Raw genomic sequence first — 20,289 nt, forward strand, 5'->3', positions numbered from 1 at the left:
GAGGTGCAAGCTCCACGGCCCCGGTGGAGGTGGCGGGGAAGGAGCCGGGGACGAGCTGGGGCCCTGGGGACCCAGCAGGCCGGGCGGAGGACCCGCGATGGGGAGAGAAGGGGCCGGCAGGAAAACTGCTAGCGGAAGCCCAGGCTGACCCAGTGAGCAGCGAAGACCGCCCAGGAGGAAAGAGAAGGCGCCAAGGCCAGCCTACAGGTCTAGGGGGTGGGGGAAGGTGCAACAGAGCTGAAGGGGCAGACGGACGTGCTGACGAGAGAAGGGAAAGGGCGGCGGGCGGAGGAGGCGCCGGGAGGCCCTCCCGGTGGGCAGGTGCGGAGCGGAGCGGTGGCCGCGACCCGCCGCAGCGGGCTCCCGCGGGCGGAGCAGAGGCCGAGCCAGGGACACTGCACGCGCAGCGTCCGGCTTGCGGGGGGCGGGGCCTCGAGGACGTGGGCGGGTCTAGGGGCGGGGCCTGCGCCTGACGCACCCCGAGGCCGCTGCGGCCGAGGCCCGGGAGGGGCGGCGGCGGCCGCGGGGGTGGGGCGCGGCGTCAGCGCGTCGCCGGCTGGGCCGCGCCGGTGACCAGGAGGGAGAGACGGAGAGGAGGAGGCGGAGGGGTAGGAGGAGGAGGAGGTGGTGAGTAGGCTCCGGACTGGGGAGCTGCGCGGACTGTGGCGGGGTGGGGGGAAGGCGGGGAGCGCGGCCCCTCCCCTCTCGGACGCCCGCCTCGCGGGGCCGCGCGGCGCGGAGTTCCCAGAGGGGCAGCGGCGGCGTGGGGGAGCCGGTGAGGGGGGGGGGGTCGGGGGGCGGAGCTGCGGGCCGCGCGGGCGGCGTGCTTCCCGGGCGCAGGCGCTGCGCTCCTCGCGCCGCCGTCGGTTCCGTGTCCCGAGCCGGGCACCCTGCGCACCTCTACGCGCTGGCCATTTTCTGATTTCATTTCCTCGGGTTCTGCGCGCCCAGCCTGCGGGCTCCTAGCGGTCCGGGGCGCCGTCGCCCTCGCGCCGCCGCGGAGGGCGGGTGGGGCGCGTCGCCTTCGCGTGGGGAGATGGGAGGCCGGGTTCCCGATCGGCCGGAGGAGACGGAGGGGCCTCCGCGCCGACCTAGACACGGCGGGCGGGTGGTCCCTGGCGACGCGCGCCCCAGGTTTCCCCGAAGGGACCCGTTGCGCGTGGCCCGGTGTCACCCGGACTGCGCCGACCTCGCCAGCCGCCCCGCCCCCGTGTCTGCAGAGGCTAAAGAGCTCCCTGCCCTCCCAGGACCCGTCCCAGGAGGAGCCGGCGTGTGCTCAGATCAGGGTCCCGACTGTCGGGGCGGAAAGGGTCTCTGAATTTAAGTCCTGTGAATCCAGCCCTGTACCCCGTCTCGTCACTTAACCTTTAGTCCCGAGGGCTTGCTCTTTCCCCCCCTCTCCCAAATACAACTTCTAGAGTCTTCTGAGACCCGCACTGCATTCGATTTTATCTTTGAGAGCATTCTTAGGTTAGCGCCTTGAGGCAGTGCGGCTGGAGGTTCAGAGAGGAGGCTTGATACTGTTTTCCTCCACCTGCACCAGTTTGAAATGGAAAACGTGAGTTGAAACCAGGTTGGAAACTGACTTTCCACAAGAGGTGGGTTGCAGAATGCGGCCCCCGGGCGCCGTGGCGCGCCTTGGTGATGGGGTGCTGCCCCTGCAGCTGCTGTTACAGCTCACGTGGCGGTCAGGTGCAGGGGCTGCTGGAAGGAGGTCTGATACAATCCAATAGAGCCGTTTTATTGGGTTCTGTTAACCTGTGTGACCTTGAGCTAAAGCACGGCCGGAGTTTGGTGGAGGAGCCCAGGTACCAAGCGCAGTATTGAATTTTAATTAGTGCGTTACAGGTCTAAAAGTGGAATAGATTCTCCTCAGCTCCCACTTCCTGTTGTTTTATATTTTCCCTAGGATTTCATGTTTAATGAAACAGTTTTAGTATTGAGGGTGGAAAGAGTACCTTTTGATTCATGAAACTTTTCTTTGACAAACTTGAAAACTGAGTAGGTAAACTCTGAAGTGAGATACTGAGATGAGGTAGGAAAGGGAATTTTTAAGATGGCTTCTTGACACTGTTTTGAAACTGCATTGACATTTTAATCTTAAGGACCACAGAAGTACAGAGTTTTCTATGTGCAAGGGACTCTGGCGGTTTAATCCAACCCCATTATTTTACAGAAAGAAATTAACCAGAGAAAGTTACTTGAGATTGAAAAGGAGCTGAAGACTTCATGAACTAGATACTTAAGTAGATAATTCAGACCTCCCTCATGGATATTCCTGTATGAAAATTTGTTTTGATTATGGTATCTTATGAACAGTCAAGCAATTACTAAATTTTTATTTTTCCCTCCCCGGTTTTGAGTAATTGCCTTAATTTGTGATTTGTACCCATTAGAAGCAAGTGATACAAATTATTTATAGTTAGGGAATGTTTACTTTCTATCAATTGAAATAGTACTTTCCAGTTAGTTTGGATTTAGTAATTATGTATTTTCATTTCAAGAGTGTTTACTTATATTATTGATTCTGATAGTCCAGGCATGGGAAATTGGCATTTCTAGAGTCTCAGTGTTGGGTGTCTATAATCTTTTTATGAATTAGGAATAAAGGTCCTATACACATGTAGTAACCAGATTCCAGCATCCCCAGCACCATTACTTAGTGGTCCTCAAATACAGAAGTCCTGAAGCCTTTGCTGGGGTGGGGTGAATTCTTTGCATCTCTTATGCCACAGTGCTTAGTATAGGCATTTAGTAAATACTTCTTGGCTTGTGTGCACTTTTCCTGATGGCTTCATGAAAGATGGACCATGTCTTATCTGTGTAGGCCTTGTGTCAAGTGTAGTGGGTACTCTGTAAATGTTTGTGGTCTTGAGTTTAACCAAACTTGACCATAGCCAAGTGTCCTGGAAGCCATCATCATTATATTGTAAACCTGAAATATTTCTGTTTTTTTGTGTGTGTTGAGTCAGATACTCTACTAGGCTGAAATCCATAGCAGGTATCACATATATTAGTAACATGTTACTGTGACATTGGGAAAGGGACACCTTTATTTAATTTTTGGTAGAACACCTTAAGCTAATATACTATGACTTTTCCACTGGAATGAAGTTTGACAACCATGAATTGAATGACCCTAATTACTGTAGGGCCATTTTAAAGTCTTGGTTTCACTTTATAAGTATATCTTTTTCAGCATAAAGACCTTTGTAAGAAATATGACTTTGGGGTCCTGGCTATAGGGCCCCATACACCAAGGTTGTAGGTTCTATCCCAGTCAGGGCACATACAAGAGTCAATCAATTAGTGCATAAATAAATGGAACAACAAATAGATGTTTCTCTCCTGTTTCCCTTATTCCCTCCCTCCCCCCCCCCAAAAACAACAACAACAAAAACCCAAAAATAACAACAACAACAGCAATAACAAAATCATATAAAGAAAAGAAACATGATTTTGGGAGCCTGGCTACCTTGGTAAGCTGTCCAGAATTGATATTTTACAGTGTTTGGGGCTGGGCTAGATAGGTCATGCATGCTTCATGTTGGTAATATAGCTAACAACAACAACAAAAAACCCATGCAATGAAACCACTATATTTTCTTTTTCTCTAAGTCTTATCACCTTTTTCTTTAATAGATCAGAATAACATGTCTTGTTTATTTAAAAAATTGAGGAAAATTGTCAAGCAGCCTTTTTCTTTAATAGATTAGCATGTTTTGTTTATTTAAAAAAATTAACTGAGGACAATTGTCAAGTATTTCTTTTGGAAAGTACCACCACTCCACCCTTTGAATAGCCTTGGCAAATAATGTTTGGGCAAATGCAGGGCCAATTCCATAGAGCAGTTCCTATTTGAATATGTAGTCATATAAATAATGGCCTTGACAGGAACAACATCTTTGGACTACATGCATTTTTCTTTCTGCTGACACTATTACTGAAAACAGTTGTACAGTAGAGTAGGGTGGTGTTTAATGTATAGGGGGCAAATAATTATACATCTAGCTTAACTGGTTCTTACATCAATTCTAGTCTACCCAGCCTGCCTACTGCCAGTGTTGTCCCTTCTACCCAGTTCTTAAATGGATTTTTAAGACTGAAATACATGAAGATTCCTATCCTTTTCAGGAGGTGGGATATGGAATTATTTTGGTTCTCTGAGCAATTATTGTTCACAGAGATATGGTGTTTCACTTTACCCTTGGCATGTACTCAGTTTGTGAGATTCTCAGTTTTAAAAATACTGTACTTCCATTAGGAATTTTGAACTATATGGCATAAACATCTTAGTGAAGTGTGTGTGGAGCATCTAGAACAGTGATGGCGAACCTATGACACGCGTGTCAGAGGTGACACGTGAACTCATTTTTTTGGTTGATTTTTCTTTGTTAAATGGCATTTAAATATATAAAATAAATATCAAAAATATAAGTCTTTGTTTTACTATGGTTGCAAATATCAAAAAATTTCTATATGTGACACGGCACCAGAGTTAAGTTAGGGTTTTTCAAAATGCTGACACGCCGAGCTCAAAAGGTTCGCCATCACTGATCTAGAATATATTAACATAGGTTTAGATGGAATTAGGATATAGAATCAGGCAATTAATAAGAAATAGGAAGAATATCTAGTCCTTTTCTCTGACACGTGAAGGTCATACTTAAGTCATTTAAACAGATGACAGCTTTTTTTTTGAGTGTTTATTTTTAAAGGTAACCTGAGAAGCAATTCTACAGCCTTTCTTTAGTAATTGTTAAATAGTCCATAGAATTAATAAGTTGCTCGTGTGGTTGTTTTTTGTATTCCAGATCCCTTGTGGACCTGGAACCTCTTTTAAGCCTGCTTAGAACTCTGACAGCTTGGCCATTTCCCTCTGCTCCTGCCATCCCTACTCCCCTCAGGCAGCTGGAACCTGTTCTTGTCCAGGGCAAAACTTGCAGAGCCAAGATACTGTGTTATTGCCTTTTGGACTCAAGCTCACTTGGATTGATCCCTTATCAGTGGTTCTCAACCTTCCTAATGCCGCGACCCTTTAATACAGTTCCTCATGTTGTGGTGATCCCCAACATAAAATTATTTTCGTTGCTACTTCATAACTGTAATTTTGCTACTGTTATGAATCGTAATGTAAATATCTGATATGCAGGATGTATTTTCATTGTTACAAATTGAACATAATTAAAGCATAGTGATTAATCACAAAAACAATATGTAATTATATATGTGTTTTCCGATGGTCTTAGGCGACCCCTGTGAAAGCATCGTTCGACCCCCCAAAGGGGTCGCGACCCACAGGTTGAGAACCGCTGCCTTAGATACTGGGAACAGGCCAGCTAGCTGATAGCTGGGCTCTTTGGCTGTTACAAGTTGAGCTCTTTTGAAGGGTTAATTTTTATTTGCAGCAGGTACTCTACACCCTGGATTCATGCACTCATTACTTTGACCCCTTTCCTGACTACCTTGCTTTTGGGTTCTCTTCTGCCTTCTTAGCTCAGTCACTTAATGGGTGATTTTCATTCGGTTTCAAAGGCAGCTAGTTATTTACAAATGTTTGTCTTTCTACCTCTGTCATCTCTTAGTTTTGAGCTTTTAATTGACTAAATACCTGTTATACTCTCCCACAACACATCTGTTAATTACCTGTGTTTCTTTCTAGACTGTGTGTACCATGCATATTGGGACCAGTACTGTGGCAGTGTCCTCAGTACTCAGTACAGTGCTTGGCACATAGTAGGTGATAAATACATAACTGATTAGATATAAGTTCATCCTAACAGTAAATCTGTGATTAGTATGGAAAATTAGTGTTCATATAGGAATTTAGAATTCATACAAGAAGTTTAGGCATTTCATCATTAGCACTAGAGAGTCTATGTCTGAAATTATAAGAACATTCTTATAAAAAAGCTTCATTAGTCATCTGACAGGGAATTTATTTAAGAAGAAAAGGTATACTAGTAATTTTCACCATGTATTGTTAGGTGTTACATATTTCAATTTTTCTTGAGTTTGATTAATATGTTATATATTATTATATATTTCTTACACGTAGAAGTTTTATGGCACTATAAAAAAGTGAGTTTAATGGCCCTATTTTTGTAGATTAGTAATTATATACTAAAAAGTAAATTCTCATTAAAAGGCCCTTAAATGCCTGCTCATAAAAAGGAGAGACCGCTTTGATTTTGTTCTCCATACAATCCCAATTATTGTATTGAGGCAAGTCATCAAACTCTTTAGTAGTCTAAACCTTTAATTCGGTTTCAGAACAGTAGTAATGTATTGAATATCCAAATTACCATGTCTTTAACAAGTAGTGCAAACACTGTATATTAAAAAAGTAATGACCATAACTTTTCTTGTGGAATTTCTTGGGCTAATTTTTTAAAGAGGACTTTTGAACTAAATTTCCCATGAAGGCCAAAAATCTCATACTTTTAATGATAGTGCAGTTTGCGTGTATGTGTAGAAGAGGGGGTGGTAATTTTTGTAGTGGTATTTTTAAGTGCACAGTTTACTAATTATGTTGAGGGTAAACACTTTCAACTCTAAAAGGAAAACTTCAATTATCTGAATGAAATGAGGTACATGAAATTAATTCAGATAAGTGGGGGAATCCTTAGTGTAAATGATGCATGTCAAGGGACATGACCTCAATCATGATTTTTTTTTCTATATATCAGCTGCTTTTACATTAAGAGATTGTGATTCTTTTTGGTCATGCTAGGAATCATTGATGGGAGGAAGTAAAGTTTGTTCAGTAGTTTGGTTTTTTTTCTTTTGCCACAGAGGGAATCCAGAATGTGGTATTCTGTGACAAGCATAATTGCTCATCTCTTGCTTGTTCTGCCTGCCCTTTTAGGTGGTATACCACAGCCTTCCATTTTGTCACCTTCCTGTCAAATGTCAAATGTGTGTGGGGACTCCTTGAGAATACAGTTTATTTGAAATAGAAGCCATACTCCTGTCCAAACTCAAGATGTTTATACTTCCTATAAGTTGACTTACAGCAAGCTGTAAGGGTGAATTGAGCTGTAAAAACTGATTTCTCCCTTGACCCCCTTAGGGTTTAATAGTAAGCAGCATCTTTGCAATGTACACCCTTAAAATAGAAACAAATATTGGGTCATAACCCCTGACCTTTACAGATCCTAACTTGAAATTAAAATTTTACTGATTGATTAGAGTTTAAGGAAGCTTCAGGAAGATGATTTTTGCTGCCATTCACTAATGCTTGCAGCATTCCAGGGCCCCTGGCATCTGAAGGTTGTTCTGTAATTTGCAGGCAGCCCTGTAGCTGAGATGACAGATTCCTTCAGGAATCTGTTTTGTTTTTAAAGGGAGGTGAGATTATCTGAGCCCCAGAGATGTGTACTGACACCCCTGAGGTGAATTTTGCTTCTTTTATTCAACATTACCTATAGATGCTTTTCTTAAAGAGAACATTGCTCTTAACAGAGCTCCTGTTTTAGCAGGCACCAGCTTCCTTTTCACCTCTTGGTCTTTGAGATATGAAATGATTTATATCTTGATTGCCTTGGGTGGAGTGGCTGTTTTATCAGCAAGCTTTGTATCCAGACCTCTTGAACAAATCCTAGGTCATTGCCTGAGGCCTTCTTAAATATATGCAGGCTGTGAGATTGAAGATTTTAGGCTTTAGGGTCAGTCCAAACTGATTTTGACTCTGCTCTTCATGAATGGCTTGTGTTGGGGGAAGTTAGTGCTCTGGTTTCAGTTTCCTCATCTGTAATGTTGGCATAATATCACTGGGTATATTGAAGTTTTTTGTTTGTTTGTTTGTTAATCCTCATCCTGGGTTATTTTCTTCATTGACTTTTTTTTTTTTTTTTTTTTTTTTTTTTTTTTTTTTAGAGAGGGTGGAAGGGAGGGAAGGAGGGAGGAAAGGAAAAAAGAAAGGAGGGAGGGAAGGAGAGAGACACACATTGATTGGTTGCCTCCCACACTCACCCTGAACGGGGTGGGGATCAAACCTGCAACTCTGGTAGGTGACCTTGTTGACTGGGAAACCCTAGACTCCTTGGTGCCAGGGACCGATGCTCTAACCTCTTAGCAACACTGGCCAGCCTGTATTGAGTGTTTTTAAGAGTAATTAATCTTAGTTGCATTGATTTATTGTTATATACAGATAAGTGTTTAAAATGTGAAGTAATGAGCTATTTACCTAGGTCATTGACTGTTTTATAAAGAAGTAGGCTTTGTTCATTTGATGATAGAGATAATCAGATTAATTAAATCTTTTAACATAGGGATCTTGCTCAGATGATTTATAACTATGTGAGACTCTTACAACCATCAATCTGTTTTTATACAAAAGATATACTGATGGAGTGGTATAGAGAGGCAGAGTATGTAGTGTTCTCATAAGGCAGACTTGGATTTGTATATAGATGATCCAACATTTGGATTACCTTGGACAGGGTACTTTATTTTTTGATTCAAATTTTCATCTGTAAAATGGGTAATATGAGTATAAAGAATGGTAAAGGGTAAAAAAGGATAATAGAAAGGTTGTTGTAAAGACAAGAGATGAGGTATACAAATTACTTAATAACTGAATCCATAAATACCAATAGTTATTGTGATCCTGGACAAGTGACTTCCCCTCTTTTCACCTTAGGTTTTCTTATCTTATATAAGCATAAATATATCAGTGAACTAATAGAGTTATTTTGAGGATTAGATGAGATAATGCTTATAAGTGCTCATTAAATATTAAATTCTATTCTTATTTGTATTAATTCAGTTTAGAATAAATTGAACCAATTTTGGGTTAAAATCAAAGAATTTAACAGCTATTTAATGTATTTCTTATGTTGGGGGATATTTAGTATGGATTTAGGATGGCAACTTATTCATAGCTTTTAGAGTTTTCTTAAGACAATAGTTCTCAAATTGTGTCCATCCATACCTGTGGAGGTTGGATGATACTGAAACTATTTTTTTAAAAATATTTTTTATTGATTTCAGAGAGGAAGGAGAGGAAGAGAGAGATAGAAACATCAATGATGAGAGAGAATCATTGATCTGCCGCCTCCTGCACAGCCCTCATTGAGGATGAGCCTGCAACCTGGGCATGTACCCTTGACTGGAATCGAACCCAGGACCCTTCAGTCCACAGACCGATACCCTATCCACTGAGCTAAGCTGGCCAGGGTTGAAACTTTTTTCATAGTGATACTAACTCTTTGCCTTTTTCACTGCTTTGACATTGATCCTGATGATAGTACAGCAATGATGGGTAAAACTGTGGGCATTTTAGTAGATATTAAATGGCAGTGGCACCAAAGTATGTTAGTATTCATTGTATTCTTCACTGCCGTGCATTCACAGTTTTTAAAAAAGCTAATTTTACTTAAGAATACCCTTGATGAAGCAGTAAAAATTAACTTTATTAAATCTTGATCACTGAGTACACTGCTTTAATATTCTGTATGATGAGATAGGAAATATGCAAAAAGCACTTCTGCAATCCTGAGTACATTGGTGTTCTTAAGGAAAACTCTTAAGCGATTTTTTTTGAGTTGCTAGCTGAACTAGCCGTATTTTTCATGAAATATCATTTTTACTTGAAAGAATGCCTACCAGACAAACTGATTATTTAGAGTTAGATATTTGGCAGTCATTTTCTTGAAAATGAACAAAGCGAGACTGCTCTTCAGGGAAAACAATTGACAGTATTTGTTGCCAATGATAAAATTTGATCTTAGAAGTGAAAATTAAAATTTTGGTTAACTTGTATCACCTGCTCTGCTCTCATCAGCTTTCCAATATATAAAGGTTTTCCTGATGGGATGGATAGTGATATTAATGAATGTGAGTTTTTGCTATGAAATTAATTATGTCATGATTTGGAATATCTTTATAACTCAATGAACCGATATTTAAAAAGTGATCATTGTTACAAAATTATGGGAAAAGACCCTTATAAAAGCAAGTAACAATACAAAATGTTCATGTGATATTAGATTTCATATTATAGCTAACTTTAACTGCTGCTTGTCAGGTTTTGGTGTAGTATCAAAAAACATCCACGGTTATCTGAAAAGGCTATTAATAGTAACATGTACTTTTTTTTCTCAGTACACGTTTGTGTGGAACTTTTTTCCCCACATAGTTCAAGCAAAACAGTATATCACAACAGATTGAATGTGGAAGTAGATACGAAAATCCAGTTGTCTTCTAGCTAGACCTGAAAGAAATCTGCAAAAGTTGTGAAACAATATCACTTTTGTCACTAAGCTTTTTTTTTTTGTTTAGGAAATTTTTCATAAAATGTTATTTGTCATATTAAATACGTTATTTAAAATTTTAAAATGAATTAATAAATAGTTAAAAATTTCTCATTTAATTTTTTTTAAATATATTTCATTGATTTTTTACAGAGAGGAAGGGAGAGAGATAGAGAGCTAGAAACATCGATGAGAGAGACATCGATCAGCTGCCTCCTGCACATCTCCTACTGGGGATGTGCCCGCAACCCAGGTACATGCCCTTGACCGGAATCGAACCTGGGACCTTTCAGTCCGCAAGCCGACGCTCTATCCACTGAGCCAAACCGGTTTCGGCTCATTTAATTTTTAATATGGTAAATATTGGTAATTATAACTCACATTAACAAAAGCTCTTGGGAGTCCTGAATTTTGAGAACACAAAGGAGTCCTGATACTACAAAGTTTTTTAATTTTTTTTTTTTTAGGGAAAGAGGCTAGATCAGCCGTGGGCAAACTACGGCCCGCGGGCTGGATCCAGCCTGTTTGAAATGAATAAAACAAACAAAAAAAAAAGACCGTACCCTTTTATGTAATGATGTTTACTTTGAATTTATATTAGTTCACACAAACACTCCATCCATGCTTTTGTTCCGGCCCTCCGGTCCAGTTTAAGAACCCACTGTGGCCCTCGAGTCAAAAAGTTTGCCCACCCCTGGCTAGATTCATCAAATGTGTAAAATTTTAAACTTTAATCTGTTGCATATTTATTTGAAATATGGAGTACATGCCTCTAGTTTCTTTTCTTGGTTGCAAGGACATGTCACTGGCCTTCTATATTATTACCCAAATGGGCAGAAGATTCCTGTATTTGTTTTAAAGATTTTTATTTCTATTTAAGATTGATAGGGTTGCTATCCGGAACTAAGATTTGGTTAATGGTTATTCCAATTAGCACATTCATTCTTTTTTTTTTTTTTTTTTTTTTTTAATATATATTCCGTTGAGAGGAAGGGAGAGGGATAGAGAGTTAGAAACATCGATGAGAGAGAAACATCCATCAGCTGCCTCCTGCACAGTCCCCACTGGGGATGTGCCCAAGGTATATGCCCTTGGCTGGAATCAAACCCGGGACCCTTGAGTCCGCAGACTGACGCTCTATCCACTGGGCCAAACCGGCTAGGGCAGCACATTCATTCTTGATATCATTCTTGGTTGTGAGCTATTCATGCAGTTTTCTGAGCTGTTTAGCAAGGTAAGCTACTTTAGGGTTGTGGTGAAATTTCACTTTGCTGAACTACCATTTTCTCTGAAGTCTTTACACTAGGCTGAATCTGTCTGCTGTTAGAGTCTTCCTGCTATTCATAGTGATTTTCTAGTCAGTTTACAACTTATGAATGTATTTGTGAATTAGTTGTTTGCAACAGTATATGAATTACGGATGGGTTCTATAGTGCCATTAGTAGTATGGACATAGTCTCATTGTGGACTGTTAACATCTTCCTGTCGAGAATTATATTTTAACTCCTAGAAATCTGGTCAAATACATTTATCCGTTGCAGTCCCATGGTGGCAAGAAACTCCCCTCTCCCCTTACAATAGAAAGAGGAGTGTTAAAGTTTTAATAAAATCAAGAGACACCTAATTCTAAAGCTATGCTCAAGAGACACAGGTATCTTAGGCACCCCAAGTGGGTAGAGGATGGTGGGGAATACTCTCAGAGCAGGTAAATATATTTAGCAATGGTTGGGGAAAAAAGAAAAGGCATTCTCCTTGGAGGTGATATATTCTTCTTTTGTGGCTGTTGTTAAAAAGTAAAGGATATCTTAAGATGGGTAGTCCTAGGTTGGGAAATTCATCTATATAGGGTTCTGTTTTATTGTTCTCTTATGTGTGGGTATTGTATGAGCTGAGCTCAAGAAACAGAATGACAGGCCTATTGCGAAGGTTGACCTTACAGATTTATGGGTCAGAGCTTGAATATAGAAGGAAATTGATCAACTCCAGGGGCAGTCATGATCAGGAAGAGTAGTGGAGGCCAGGGGAGTTTTGGAATATGCAAATTGTTCATAAGGGTCCCAAACAAATTCACCTCACAGGTGATAGCTGGCACAGTTCAGTCCAAGAATGCTGTGATTCAGCCTACTGTTCTAGAGTCTCTAGCAGGAAATAAAGACTTTTAAGACTGGTATCCAGTATAGGAAGCCTATACAGCAGAAATACAGAATCAGGAGGACTAGGGGGACACAGAAGAGGCCAACATTGGAGAATTAGACTTCGACCTGAGGCTGAGCTCTTTGCCTTCTTTCTGCCCATGGGCAATATTTACCCCTTGGATTGAGGCAAGGCTGAATTAAAGGAGAAAGTACAGTGATTATAGTTGTCTGCTGGAATGACAGGCCTACCCAAGAAATACAGCAATGTGTTGCTTACATGCTGAGAAGTTGGGATACATGCTGAGAAATGACTTGTTAGGCAATTCGGTTGTTGTGTGAACATCATAGAGTGCACTTGTACAAACCTAGGTGGTATAGCCTACTTACACACCTAGGCTCTATGGCAGGGGTGGGCAAACTTTTTGACTCGAGGGCCACAATGGGTTCTTAAACTGGACCGGAGGGCCGGAACAAAAGCATGGATGGAGTGTTTGTGTGAACTAATATAAATTCAAAGTAAACATCATTACATAAAAGGGTACGGTCTTTTTTTTTTTAAGTTTTATTCATTTCAAACGGGCCGAATCCGGCCCGCGGGCTGTAGTTTGCCCACGGCTGCTCTATGGTCTAGTCCAGTGGTTGGCAAACTGCGGCTTGTGAGCCACTTGCAGCTCTTTGGCCCCTTGAGTGTGGCTCTTCCACAAAATACCGACTTCTGCGCATGGGCCACGAAGTTTCAGTCACACTGTACATGTGTGCCCGCACATGTTATTTTGTGGATGAGCCGCACTGAAGGGGCCAAAGAGCCGCATGTGGCTCACGAGCCGCTGTTTGCCGACCACTGGTCTAGTCTATTGCTCCTAAGCTACAAGCTTGTATAGCATGTTACTGTACTGAACACTGTAAGCATTTGTAATATAGTGGGAAGTACTTGTGCATAAACATATCTAAACAAATGATACAGTAAAAATAGCATCCTATCTAATAAAGACAATATGCAAATTGGCCATCACTTCACGAAAAGATGGCGGTGCCCACAGCCAATAAGAAGGGAATATGCAAATTGACGTGATAAAGGTGGCAGTGGCAGTGGCCGGGCGGGGATGCAGGCATTCCACCCCTCCCCGGCCGCGCCCAGCCTCTGGGCAGTGCCCATGGAGCGGGAGCGGCCAGGGTGGGGTGAGATGCTTGCTATGAGGGGGGACAGAGGGGTGGAGGGAGCTACAGGAGGGTGGCAGGGCTGGAGCGAAGTCGGAAGGTGGCGGCCAGAGTGAAGGCCTGGGTCCTGGGTGCCAGAGGGAAGCCGGTGCCGGCAGCCAGGGGAAGGAAAGCCTATTCTTGCATGAATCTTCGTGCATCGAGCCTCTAGTATAAAAGATAAAAAGTGGTATACCTAATAGGACACTTACCATGAATGGAGGTTGCAGGACTAGAAGTTACTTTGGGTGAGTCATTGAGTGAGTGGTGAGTGAATGTGAAGGCTTAAAATATTACTGTACACTACTGTAGGCTTTATAAACACTGCACACTAAATTTATTAAGAATATTTCTCTCTTCAATAATAAATTAATCTTAGCTTACTATAACTTTTTAACATAAACTTTTATTTATTTTTAAATATGTTTACATTTTTATTGATTTTTAGATAGAGAGTAAGGGGAAGGGAGAGATAGAAACATCAACGAGAGAGAGAGACATCCATCGGTTGCCTCCTGCACAACCCCTACTGGGGATCAGGCCAGCAACTGGGCATGTGCCCTAACTTGGAATCGAACTTGGGATCTCTTGTCTATGGGACGATGTTCAGTCCACTGAGTCACACCAGCCAGGCTAAGTTACAAACTTTTAAATTTTAACTTTTTTACTCTTTTGTAATAACAGCTTAAAACATAAAAATAAAGTTATACAAATATATTTTCTTTATATCCTTATTTTATAAGCTTTACATTTAACATTTTTTATTTTGATTCTTTACTTTTTAAGCATTTTTGTTAAAAACTAACACACACACACTAGCCTAGACCTACACAGTGTCAGGATCATCTGTATCACTTATTACCTCCACATCTTGTCCCACTGGGAAGTCTTCAGGGGCAGTAACAGGCATGGAGCTGTCATCTCCTTTAACAATGCCTGCTTCAGCTCCAGAAAGACCTGCCTGAATTCTTTTTTTAAAAAAAAAGATTTTAAAAATATATATTTTAATTGATTTTAAAGAGGAAGGGAGAGGGAGAGAGAGAAATATCAATGATAAGACTCATTGATGGGCTGCCTCTTGCACACCTCCTACTGGGGATGGAGCCTGCAACCTGGTTATTTGTCCTAACTGGGAATTGAACCATGACCTCCTGGTTCATAGGTCGACACTCAACCACTGAGCCATGCCAGCCAGGCTGGTTTCTTCTTGAGGAGGTGTCCCTCTTTTCAGAAGTATATTCATATTTGTTTGCTTGATTTTTCTTTTTTAAAATCATACATTCACTTGTAAGAAGCTAATGTACCATAAACATTTCCTCTGTATTAGTGAAACAATTCGGTGTTGAGGTCCATGTTTTCAAACTTTTGAGGAGCTCATTGGTCTATAAGAGTTTCTGCTAAACCCTTCACTATGGATTTTCTTTGGGTTTCTTCTTATGGGATCACTATATATGCAGTTTCTTGTTGGCCAAAACGTCATTATGTGGCACATGACTGTGTTAAATGATTGGATAGAAGTAAACAGGGGAACAACTGGGTTCCTTACGCAAGAGACACGAGGTATCATATTATCTACCCACTAAATATCCTGTAGGCCAGGGGTCAGCAAACTTCTTTAAAGTACCAGATAGTACATATTTTGGCATTTATGGGTCACACAGTCTCTACTGCACCTGCTTAAGTCTGCCATTGTAGCATGAAAGCAGCCATAGAAAAATGTGAAAATGAGTAAGTAGCCATGTTCTTATAAAACCATATTTTTGGAGACTGAAATTTGTATTTCATGTAATTTTCACAGGTCACTAATTTTCATATTAGTTTTCTAAAAACTTTTCAAAAGTTTTAAAACTTTTTTTTTAATAGAAAATTTATTCTTAGGTTGTGGTATACCTAATAGGGCACTTATGTCCTGTGGGATCTAGTTTACTGACCCCTGTTTTAGGCAAATAAATGACTGTAGTTATGATGCAGAAAGCTTTGCATTACTGAAATAGTTGTTCTCCAGGACAACGCTGTTGGTGACACTGTCTTGTTTTATAGGTGACACAGATGATAAAAATCCGTTCGAGAATTTATATGTGACATCTGCAGCAGGTTCATATCTCTCAGCTATAAGACAAACTGGATACTTCGTAAAGATTTTCATCTGTTATGCACAGAGAGCCAAAATCCGTTACTGAAATTGTCTGGGTGAGCTGCCTGCTGGGTCCAGTGATGCACTAGTAGACAAAGAAGTTGAAAAAGAAGGCTGACTGGATGACTGGCAGAATGTGACACCAATATGGCATCAAGAAGCCCTGCTATGAGTCCAAGGACTTTGACTATGACTAAATAAAAATGACTTCTTTTTTGGTGGGGTGGGGGTGAGGCTGGTTGAAGTGAATTTGATATTTTCTTGGGGAATGTGTAATGTATTCTCATTCCATAGTGATACATGGTAATTGCCTTGGTAATCAGTCTTTAAAGTTCATATATATATATATCGAAGTTATGTAGTTATACTTTTTATTATTGGGTTCTCTTACCACAAAGTAAATACTGTAAAGACAAACATTTGCTTAACTTAAAAATGTTAACTTAAAAAGATTGATTTAAGGACTATGATTTTCACATAGAAATTTTCACTTAGGGCATTTTATTTATAAAAAGTTACTGTACCCCGAACTTTCTAGGAAAACATCCTTTTCTGTAGTTTCTTGAAAGTCAGTAGGAAATCATACTGTACAGTATTAATATAGAACAGTTAATAAATTAATAACCATTAAAAATAACTAATAACTTCAGATCTATTAACTAAATTTACTTAAAATAATTTAAGGAGTGGGTGTGAACTGGAAATAAACCTATGTATTTACTAGAATTATTGAATCACAAGAAAACTAGAACATCAAAGTATTCTCTAAACCAAATCAGTATTTTATTTGGTTAGAGTCCCTGCTTTTGGCATCCATCTATTTAGATTACTTATAGAGGCTTTTAAAGCAGTTCTGGGAAATGAGGTGGGTAGATTTTCTCAAAGTTGATTCCCATTTATTTTCTCAGTGAATCTTGAACATTTTTTTCTTCTTAGTATTCAAGAAAAACTCTGTCAGTCTAGGATATAAAACATAGGTTACATTATATATAGTTCATACAGTTTATTTACAAACAGAAAAAGATTCCCTCTTGACTTACCTTGAAATCTTTATTCAAGGCCTGTACCATTCAATTTGTCAGCTTGCTGCTGCCACTACAGCTCGCTTTTGGTCAGAGTGCAGTGAAGCTAACAGCCATTCTGCTGGGAAAAGAGTTCCCGGTTGCTGAAGAGTGGAAGTCACACACATCTCATTTACAAGTCAGATCAGAGATCAGAATCATACAATAGCTTTATGTGGAATTGATTTCATTTCATGGTTTTTAAGCTGTGTTTTTCATTGAAGCAATGCCTATAACTAAAAGGTGTGTTGTAGCATTTGAATGCCTTAAATTCTTTTGAATCTGGAATAAAGGGATGTTTAGGTCCTAAAACTCAGGGATTTTGAAATGAAATGCTCTGTCATTCATTGATTGTGCCATAATTGAACTGCCCTGCAGATTTTTATTTGGGATTATTGTAATTAATATTTGGAAAACTTTATTATTTTCAAATATGTTATTTTAGGAAAGACTGTGTGTGTGTGTGTTCGTGTGTGCGTGTTCTTAAATGAAGCAGCAAACACTGTTTTACCTTGTAAATAGGCTTTACTTAATAAGAAATATAGCCCTAACCGGTTTGGCTCAGTGGATAGAGCATCAGCCTGCGGACTCAAGGGCCCCAGGCTCGATTCCGGTCAAGGGCATGTACCTTGGTTGCAGGCACATCCCCCGTGGGGAGTGTGCAGGAGGCAGCTGATTGATGTTTCTCTCTCATCGATGTTTCTAACTCTCTATCCCTCTCCCTTCCTCTCTGTAAAAAATCAATAAAATATATTAAAAAAAAGAGAAATATATGCATTTAACATTGATAGGCATTTAAACCAGGAATTACGTTGTGGTTTTCTGGGGAGAGGACATAAAATAGAGCACTTTATAGCTTGCCACTATTATTTTTTCTTAAAGTAAACCTTTTAAAAAATATTGCATAAAGAAGAATGCTTAAATATAACAATTGGTTGCCGGTATTCTTATTTTCCTTGTTCTTACTGAAATTGAGAAGATATAAAAATGGATATGGAAAACTAGCTCCCTGCAGCAAGGAAGTGCTATTTATTGGAATTTGAAAACATTGTTGCAGGAAAGCATCTGAGTTAATCTTTTAGATAATTGATTTGAGTATAACCAGGAGAAGAAAATCCAGGTGTTTCAAACTAGTTTTGTATCAGTAGTCAAAACATTTAGTTTTATCCTTTCTCATTCCCACCACGTGGTGAGGTCTCATTAATTGATTTCTAGTATGACAAATTAGGATTTAGACAGTTCTTGACAATTCATCAGTTACATATTTTTGTCCACTCTATTTTACATAGGACTTGTTTAGTTCTATTTATAGGACACGAGAAAGGTAGTGATCCTGACTTTTATGGTCTTCAAAAAAGATTTTTGAATAAAGATTAATGTAAAGTAAGGATGTAGTAGTCATACTGTGTTTATTTTAGTAAAGCAGTGACAGTTTAGGTGGTTCCTTCCTTCACTGCTTTTCCAACCCTAACTTCATAACCGCTGGTTAAAGCTGCTTTTTCTTACAGCGAGTGGGAAGTAATTTTGTGAATGGAGAAAGCGAGCCTATTGTAGACATTGGAAAATGAGTGGAATGTAAAAGGGAGAGTAGGATTATAAATGGCAGTATGATCATACATGAGCACTCGTATTTCGGATTGATAAGGGTGCTAGAGTGAGGATATCAGTGGAACGCAGTGGTTTATTATTACCAAGTACTATTTATTGAAAGCATCCTATATACTAGACATTGAGTAAGACACCTTGCGTAAGTTACTTCTAACTCTTCCCACACCTCGAAAGCAGATAAAGTTACCTCAATTTCCTGATGAAACTAGAAGCTAAGTGGTATACCCAAGGTTTCAGAGGAAGAAGATAGTCCCTACAGCTTGTGGCTGATTTTTATACAGTGACCTTTACTCTCCAGTGATTGATAAATGAATGAATAAATAAAAATGTGAAAGGCCAGTATACATTATAGGAAAATTTTAAGATAAAGGCTTATAATATGAATGACTTCATGTTGGTGGTATAGAAGGATGTGGGCCTATTGATATATATGTGATTATTTTATCTAGACTCTAGAATTCTTCCACTGTCTTTTGTGTTGCCTTTGATATTAGTATAGTATTTCATAGCTGTATTTTCAAATATAATTGATGCCACCATACAAAAGTCTTATAGGAAGGGCCCGTGATAATGAGCTACTACAGCAACTTATATGCAGTCGATCAAGAGCTGAATTGGATTCAGCTCCAAACAGCATATATAGAAAAAGTTCTTGAAAGCAGTCTGAAACAGCCAAAGGAGACTACCTAACTGTTTGAGGTACAGGAATAATAATGGTGGATAACGGTGTCATAAAGCCCATTAAAATGAGAACTGAATGTTTACAGGCTTTTACAAGCAGACAAGTATAGCCCTGAACAAAAGATCATCCCTTAGAAAGGATACATTCAGTCATGTGGTTAGGAATAGTGCCTTAGCAGCAGCATTTTTAAATGTAATAGATAATTGTGTAATAAGGCTTTGGAGTCAAATGACCCAATTATGTTTTTTAAAGTTTGGAGTGAAATCATAAGGGATCTTTGGCTTTATCATTCACTGGTCCCATGGAGAAGTGAAGTAAAAGAGGCAGCGCCCTAACCGGTTTGGCTCAGTGGATTGAGCTTCAGCCTGTGGTCTGAAGGGTCCTGGGTTCGATTCTGGTGGAGGGCATGTAGGGCTCAGTTGGTTGCGGGCTCAGTCCCCAGTAGGGGGCGTGCAGGAGGCAGCTGATCCATATTTCTCTCGATGTTTCTAACTATCTCCCTTCCTCTCTGTAAAAATCAATAAAATTATTAAAAAAAAAGAGGCAGTGTTGTAAAGTATTCTAAATGTGAGCAGCATCTTAGTGAGGAACGTTGGAACAAAGACAGTAACACAGTAACTGAAATTGTTCAATTCAAAATGTTAGAAAAAATATTAATTGCTTGAAAATATAGAAAAAAATTAGCAAATAGGTTATAGGCAAACAAGGCAGTTGGACAAAGGGTAAGAAGTAAGGAGGGTTATTCAAGATGAAGTGGTTGGGTGATATTCCTAGATAGAAGTTTTACTCAAAAAAGGAGAAAACTTGGGAAGAGAGATCAGAAAAAGTGATTTAGAAATAGGTATCATTGAAATAGGGTAGTACGCTCCTCACAGACTGCTAGTAGGCAGAGAAAGTATTGACATGAAGTTGTTGTCTTCATATTTTATGGTAGTCAACAGTAACCACCTATTTTAGAAAAGACAGGCTTATTCCTGTTCATTCTGTGAATGATTATTTCTGTTCATTTTATTTTACTATAGGCTTAAATTAGCCTTGTATCCTTGTGACATTGGGTAAACACTTTTAGACTTGGGCTTGTGTTTTAGAATATGATTTAGCTTATTTTAAGTTTATTAGGATTGTTACCAATATATATTCAGCTTTTGGCAAGAGATTACACTTTGCGTTAACTGGGTATCCATAATATCCATAAAGAAGATATCAAATGAATTCT

The 20,289-nt window shown here is 40.0% G+C and overlaps 1 long non-coding RNA gene across 1 annotated transcript; it reads left to right on the top strand.

The window, feature by feature from the left end:
- Window positions 1-515: 515 nt before the first annotated feature.
- Window positions 516-17,012, top strand: LOC118661653. The gene is made up of 2 exons (XR_004969423.1): window positions 516-627; window positions 15,629-17,012. It is a non-coding gene; the product is annotated as an uncharacterized LOC118661653 (long non-coding RNA).
- The last annotated feature ends 3,277 nt before the right edge of the window (window positions 17,013-20,289 follow it).

The sequence above is a fragment of the Myotis myotis genome, unplaced genomic scaffold (assembly GCF_014108235.1).
Source record: "Myotis myotis isolate mMyoMyo1 unplaced genomic scaffold, mMyoMyo1.p scaffold_m19_p_8, whole genome shotgun sequence".
NCBI lineage: Eukaryota > Metazoa > Chordata > Mammalia > Chiroptera > Vespertilionidae > Myotis > Myotis myotis.